Source organism: Canis lupus, chromosome 4 (assembly GCF_003254725.2).
Source record: "Canis lupus dingo isolate Sandy chromosome 4, ASM325472v2, whole genome shotgun sequence".
Lineage (NCBI taxonomy): Eukaryota > Metazoa > Chordata > Mammalia > Carnivora > Canidae > Canis > Canis lupus.
The window spans coordinates 37352384-37360342 of record NC_064246.1 but is presented as its reverse complement, the minus strand read 5'-3'; the positions used below and the strand labels follow the sequence as shown (position 1 = coordinate 37360342).

Sequence of the window (7959 nt, the reverse complement as noted above, 5' to 3'; positions counted from 1 at the left end):
TCACCAAATAAAACTAAAGTATTTCCTAAGTAAAACAACTTTATCCCTGACTTTAACAATACAAATTTCTGAACCTATGCATTATGTTGATCATCATCATATAAGAAAATGGCTGTTTCCCACCAAAAAAAAAAAAAAAACAGATTAAACTTTTAACCTTCACAATCTTATAGGGTTTTCCCCCCTTAAGTGTGTGTTGTATTTTTTATTGAGGAGCAGATTATTTTAAAGCCTGGTGTCCCTTAGAAGCCTTCTTTGCAAGTACACTTTTTGAAAGGGTTTGGTTGCACAGGTGAGGATTCAGTCAAAACTGAATCCACAAGGCCCAAGAAGGGTATGTTTTGAGCTGTTTGAGCTCAGGCCATCTTTTGCAGCTCTTGGGATGGATTTCTTACAGCAATAAAGGTTCCCCTTTATCCCCTTTTGTGCTTTCTTCTGACGCTGGTTTTGGTTCATAGGCAAGCCTGCTTCCATTTCTATGCACAGCCACATTTTTCCTCAGGGGTGGCAGCATCATTGGGAAGTTGGTCCTTGAGGTCTGACTGTATGGTTAAGTGTCTGGGGGCAGACAACAGTCAAGGGTCCCTGTATGTAACTGACCAGGGAATCCCGTTGCCTTCTTACATATGTTTAAACATACACTTAGTATGAAACTAATTTTCTAAATCCTTTTGCCTCTGAATTGCCTTTTTGCCCTTCCTTGGACATCTCATACTTTAACAAATTTAGAGCCTCAAAAATTAGAATTGATCAGGATCTCTCGTACATCCACCCTGGATGCCCCAAAGCATCCTACATTCCTACTTCATGAGGGTGGAGGCAGGCAGCAGGACAGAGTTCTGCCTACCTGCCTTCCTCTGGACATCTGCGCTCTCTGGCCAGTCCAAACCCGCTCCATAGACTTGCCAACATTCTCAGCAACCCGTCAGCAGACAAGAACTTGTTTACTGACAAGGAAGCAAGTGGGGCATTTTAGCACTTCTGGGGTTTCTAGACTCAGAGCTCTATCTGGAAGCCTGCCCCATATATCATCACGGATGAGGTATTTCCATTGCCCACTCAGCTGCAGAGAAAACTAACACTCTCAAGGGGACCTTGGCAAAGATATCTCAGCCAGGAAATGGCAGAGTTGAAATTCAAGCCCAGGGCTGAATGCCCTGCTGATAGTTTGGCCGCTGGCTGTCCTTGGCCTCAGCTACCCCACTTTTAATACCCCTGGGGCAAGAGGGTTGATGGCACGTTCCCACAGAGGAAAACAAAACAAAACAAAACAAGAAGTAACATCTCCCTCTAGTGGTGAGGGGGAAAGATTTCACTGAAGAGATTAATTATTTTTTTTTTAATTTTTATTTATTTATGATAGTCACAGAGAGAGAGAGAGAGAGAGAGAGGCAGAGACACAGGCAGAGGGAGAAGCAGGCTCCATGCACCGGGAGCCCGATGTGGGATTCGATCCCGGGTCTCCAGGATCGCGCCCTGGGCCAAAGGCAGGCGCCAAACCGCTGCGCCACCCAGGGATCCCTGAAGAGATTAATTAAAAGATCAGTTGGGCCAACTGTCAGGCTGTCCTTAGAGACCAACTTATCCAGCCTGATATTATACAGGTGGCGCAGCTAAGGTACATCGAAGAGAAGGAACCAGGCCAATGTCACACCATTAGTCGGGGCAGTTAATTAAATAGAAAATGTGTTCTTGTGTTTTACTTAATGTCAGGCATGATGCTCAGAGCTTGGGGACACCAAGCTGGGTGAGGATGTGCTCACTTTAGCAGCACATATACTAAAATTGGAATGATACAGAGAAGATTAGTGTGGCCCCTGAGTGAGAGATACCTGGGAAGGAGGACACAGTCCCTGACTGTTATGGGCTGAATTGTGTCCTCCCAAAAGTCCCAAAACCCAGTGACTCAGAACAGAACAGTATTTGGAGATGAAGTCTTTAAAGGATAATTAAATTAAAATAAGACTGGTGTCCTTATAAGTAGAGGAAGAACCCCCAGGGTTGCACACACATAGAGGAAAGGCCATGTAAGGACCCAGTGAGAAGGCAATTAACTGTAAGTCTAAGAGGGAGGGCTCAAAAGAAACCACACCTGCCACCATCTTCATCTTAGACTTCCAGCCTCCAGAACTGTGAAAAAATAAATTTCCGTTGTTTACACCACCCAGTCTATGGCGGTTTTTATGGCAACACTAGCAAACTAACATGAGGAAACAGACAATGAATAAATGGTTATGAATAACTACAAATCAAATGTCATGAAGCAATAGCACCAGGTGCTATGTAATAGAAGGGCTGACTCTGGAAGATCAGGGGAGGTTGCCCAGAGACATACAAGTTGTAGAGGCAGATAAATAGGTAGACGGTGCTCCAAGTAAGGCAACAGGGTAAGGGCAATAACTCAAAGGTAGGAGAAAGCCTGTGTCTTAAGAACTGAGGGCAGCCCGGGTGGCTCAGGGTTTAGCGCTGCCTTGGGCCCAGGGCACGATCCTGGAGTCCCACGTTGAGCTCCCTGCATGGAGCCTGCTTCTCCCTCTGCCTCTCTCTATATATCTCTCTCATGAATAAATAAATAAATCTTTAAAAAAAAAAAAAAAAGAACTGAGAGAAAGTACAGCTGGGGGGTGGGGGAGTCCGCACCCCCAATACAGTTGGGCTTCATAGGCCAAGGTACAGAATGTGGTCTTTTCCCTGAAAGCTAAGAGAGGAAGTGGCCATCTCAAAGTAGATGTAGTGTAAACAACTCTAATGTCAGCCTTTGGTGAGGAGGAAAGGGACAGTTAGAAAGGTTAGTTGCAATGTGCCCTGGTGTGATTTTTGTTAGGCTAGAATCACTTACCTGGATGGCAGAAATTAGCGCATTTAAATGCAGTTGGGAAAGAATCAAGCAGAGAGGGAGGTGTGGAAGATGTGAGTGAGGGGTTTAGAGCCCTGGGAATCAGGAAGGGGCCCGAGGGATTTGGTAAACTACTTAGGGCCTATGAGCTTTTCAGGGACTTACAAAGAAAATCTCTGAGTGCTTAAAAGTAAAATCATTGCCTCCAAAATTTTTTTTAAACCATGAAAAATCAATGTTAATGTTTAATTAAGTGCCTAAACAAGAGATTATTATGTCAATTTTCTTTTATGACAGTGTTTAGTGTTCATAAAAATGGCATTTACATTTGAAAACAATTTGGGGGGCAGCCCTGGTGGCTCAGCGGTTTAGTGCCGCCTTCAGCCCAGGGCCTGATCCTGGAGCCTGCATGGAGCCTGCTTCAGCCCAGGGCCTGATCCTGGAGCCTGCATGGAGCCTGCTTCTCCCTCTGCCTGCGTCTCTGCTTCTCTCTCTCTGTCTCTCATGAAAAAATAAATAAATAAAATATTTTTTTTTAAATGTAGACTACTCTCTCCTAGCCAGCAAATGCCAATGCATAATTTGCTTAATTTATTTCCTGAGCCTTCGGTAAGCCCCCTATGCTTGAATTAATGCCTCTCCTCATATGTGCTCTTTTTCTCGTATCATTGCATTATCACAGTGTCTTGTATTGGAACTGCCTTTTGATTTGCTTATACTCTTTAGCAACATTTATTCAGACCCTGTGATGTACTGGGCAGTATGATTAGCACTCTACATGCGTTAATCTCATTTTACTTTTACTATATCTCAATTAGATAGGTTCTTTGATAACATCTGGCTTACGTATGAGGAAATTGGGACTTGGAGAAGTTGCTCAAGCCAGACAGCTAATAAGTGGTGGAGGTAGGCTTTGAACCTGGGCAGTCAACCAGATACTTCTAATATCCTATCTAGGAGCATGTTCTTGTTAGGAACCTTCTGACATATTTGATACTAAAATGCCATGATGTCTGCAACTAATTCTCAAAGATTTTGTGTGTATCTGTGCATTTATGTGTGTATCTGAATATACACAGAGAAAGAGATAAATAGATAAACCAATAAGGCAAAACGTTCACAGTTTGTGAATCTAGATGAAGGATTTACAAGCATTCACTAAGCTATACTTTAAACTTTTGTCTATAGGTTTGAAATTTTTTGAAAGAAAAAAATTGGGAAAAATCCAAATGTAAAGTGCTTTAGTCAGAATTCACTAGGTTAAATGGAGAGAAACTCAACTCCACCAGTTTAGCTCACACAATCCTTCTTGAATACCTGAAACCAGAGGCTCAAATTTTCTCAACCTTCAGGTTATCTTTATTCTACGTTTATAGGGAACATGAATGCTGATAGCGCTCCAGCTTTATTTCCACCAAGAAAAGTATGGCTATTTCTCTTTTTTATAATATTTTATTTATTTATTTAGTTAGTTAGTTAGTTAGCTAGTTAGCTAGTTAGTTAGTTATTGGATATATATATATATATAGAGAGAGAGAGAGAGAGAACAAGCAGAGGAGTGGCAGAGGGAGAGGAAGAAGCAGGCAGCCTGCTGAGTAGGGAACCTGATGCAGGATTCAACCTCAATACCCTGGGAACGTGACCTGAACCCCCCGGATCATGACCTGAGCCAAAAGCAGACACTTAACCAACTGAGCCACCTGGGTGTCCCAGAGTATGGCTATTTCTCTAATCCAATTTGAAAGTCTCAAACACTTGCCCTGGCTTAGGTCAGTGCTTCCTCCCACTGCAATCAATCATCTGTGGTCAGGAGCATGTTACATTAGAAAATGTTGGGATCCCTGGGTGGCGCAGCGGTTTAGCGCCTGCCTTTGGCCCAGGGCGCGATCCTGGAGACCTGGGATCGAATCCCACGTCGGGCTCCCAGTGCATGGAGCCTGCTTCTCTCTCTGCCTGTGTCTCTGCCTCTCTCTGTCTCTCTCTATCTCTCTGTGTGACTATCATAAATAAATAAAATTAGAAAGAAAGAAAGAAAGAAAATGCTTTGGGGGACCTGGATGGCTCAGTCCGTTAATCATCTGCCTTTGGCTCAGGTCAGGATCCTGGAATCCTGGGATCAAGCCCCACATTAGGCTCCTTGCTAAGCAGGGAGCCTGCTCTTCCCCCTCCCTTTGCTGCTTGCCCAGCTTGTGCGTTCTCTCTCTCTCAAATAAATAAATAAAAATCTGAAAAAAAGAAAAGAAAATGTTAGCTTCCCTAGGAATCTTGTGATTGGGATAGAAGAAACATTCCCACAGGAAAAGGGGGAGGTGACAGAAAGCACATAGTAGGTGCAATCAGTAACTGCTCAACCAGGATTGATGAATACTGAAAGGAGGGGAATTATGCTAGGTGCTGGAGGTACAGCAATGACACAGTCCCTGCCCTCAGGGACCTTCTAACAGAGAAGACAGGCAAACTGATACTCATCCAAATTACTAATTGAACAAATGGAGAAAGGATATGAACAATCACAGAAGAATAAAACTGAATGGTGAATATATAAAACACATACAAAGTTGCTCATTCCCACTCCAAATAGGAAAAATAACAATAAACAAAGAGATATAAGTTCATTTCTGTCAGATTTACAAAAGTTTTAAATTTGATAATACTATATGTTGGCAAGGTTATGGGGAAATGGAAACTGAATATGTTTTCATATTATGGATTATAAATTAGGATAACCGTTTTGGAGAGCAAATTGGCAATATTGACTTTGAGGATGCACAAAAAGAACAATTCAGCAATTCTATTCCCCAGGATACTTTAGACAAGTTCTCACAAACGTGCTTAAGGAGATGCCTCTAACACACATCACTGTGAGCGCAAAAATCACATCACTGTGATAGCAAAAATGGGATCAACCCAACCATTTCAACAACAGAAGGAAAAAAAAATAAATTGTGATATATTCACACAAAGGAATACTACACAACATTTGTAATGAATGAACTAGATCTCTATGTATCAACATGGTTGATCTCAAAAACATCATGTTGGATTAAAAAAGATAACAATAGTACATTACCTGTAGAGGCCACTTTTTTTTTTAAGATTTTATTTCTTTATTTTGAGGGAGAGAGCACAGGTGCACATGTGCTTGGGTGAGCTGGGTGAGGGGCAGACAGAGAGGGAGAGAATCCCAAGCGGACTCCACAGTGAGCAAGGAGTCCCACATGGGGCCAATCCCATGACCCTGAGATCATGACCTGAACCAAAATCAAGAGTCAGATGCTCAATTGACTAAGCCACCAGGCATCCCCATAGAGGACACTTTTAGGCAACAGGCTTGAGCAATGGGAACTTGAAAAGGCAAGAGGGCCAAAGTAACCACAGAGCTGATGCAAACAGGCTAATCAAGCGACCCACCTTGACATAGCCATAGGACCTAGCTGACCAATTACAACCAGGCACAGTTCCAAAGATTACCAAAAAAGGGAAAATTCCATACAGTCCCTTACTTTCTCACTCTACCCTATAACAATAGCCCCTTACAACCACCTCATAGCAGACAGTCTCTCCTTTGCTGTCCTGCCTGCTGCTCCCTTGCAGTGTATCAATAAACTTTTATCTCTTTTGTCCTGCCTCGGGTGTATCCTTTCACTGCCCATGCCAGTCCCCATCTGATCAGGAGGTGCCACACTACCATTTATGTAAATTATTAAACAAAAAAAAGTTTTGATATGTATGTAATGAAAGTATAAAAACATAAGTGGGAATGATACACATCAACTTGAGGATAATGGTTATCTCTGGAGATAGGAATAGCACCTTAGTTATACTTCAAAATTTTTTTTAATAAAAAAGAACATGGCAAAAATGCTAATTCTTCAAGTTTTGGTCAATACTTGGATATCTGAACAGGTTTATTTTACATATTTAATAATTTTTAAATTTAAAAGCATTAAGAGCCGATTAATTAAAATGATGTAGAACTCAAGAGCTTGTCTATATCTGTGAAAATGAGATATCCTAAAATCCAACTGAGAACACATGTGAGGGACTTCGAAGCCAATCCCTTGAGCTTCCCTTCTTGTTTGGAAGAAAAGTTTGATTGAATGAGTGTACCTAGATTCCAGGATCTGTACAGGGAGATCCAAAATATTGAAAGCATAGTTTTCAAGACACACAGATCTGGTTCAAATCATAGCTGCCTCATTTATTCACTATATGATCTTAGAGAAACCACTTCCTCTCTCAAGTTTATTTTCTCTTTTGTGAGATGGAGATAAGCTGACCAGATGGCAGACAACACAAACCAGCCACAGATTGAGAGATATCTGAGAGTCAGAGGGAAGCTGGCAGATGGGAGAGGCCAGCCCTATGGCCATCAGAAATGGGCTGGCTTGAATACAGACAGTGGCAACCCAGAGCAGAAGAAGACAGAGCTCCAAGAAGGGAATCAGGCCCTGTCGGTTTTCAGACAAATGTACCCTTTCTTTTTCCCCACCTTGCCCTGGGCAGACCTTGTCCACTCCTATCACCATTATTATCATAAGCTGAGAAGGTGCTGGCTGAGTGGGGGGAGTCAGTAACAAATTACAGTGCAGTGAAGTGGCCTGCACCTCAGCAGCCTCTCTTCTACCACTCCTCTTCCCTCTCCCTGTACCCTAAGTGCTAAGTTATAGCAACTGGGAGGCAGGGAGCAGGTGATGGCAACTTCTAGTAAGAATCTTACCTGGGTCCAGGGAGGTACAAAAAGGTTCTCCAGAGATACAGTTGTCTGCTCAGAACAGTACCAACTTGAGGTGTAGACTGTGTAGACACCAGAGAGTCTCCTTCCTAACTTACCAGGAATAGTTCAAGCTACACTTGGGCTATGCCACCTCCCCCAGGCACTAGCCCTGGGCCCAAGGAAAGAGGAGCTCACAGGAGCAGATAAGAGATGCCTGAGAGGCACACACCCAACAAGAGAAAAGACAACATACAAGACTACCTTATCCAGGCACACCAGAGTTAATGACTTGGCAGGACAACAAATGAAAATAAGCATTTTGAATATTATTCTAAAAAAGAAAAGAGGATTTTGGAAATATGAAGGGAGAAATAAGAAATCATAAAGAACCAACTACAGAACCAGA

At 42.6% G+C, this 7959-nt stretch overlaps 1 non-coding gene across 1 annotated transcript; it reads left to right on the top strand.

The window, feature by feature from the left end:
• The first annotated feature begins 1755 nt into the window (after positions 1–1755).
• On the top strand, positions 1756–1861 carry LOC112652038 (U6 spliceosomal RNA). Its single transcript, XR_003131207.1, has one exon. It is a non-coding gene; the product is annotated as a U6 spliceosomal RNA (small nuclear RNA).
• The last annotated feature ends 6098 nt before the right edge of the window (positions 1862–7959 follow it).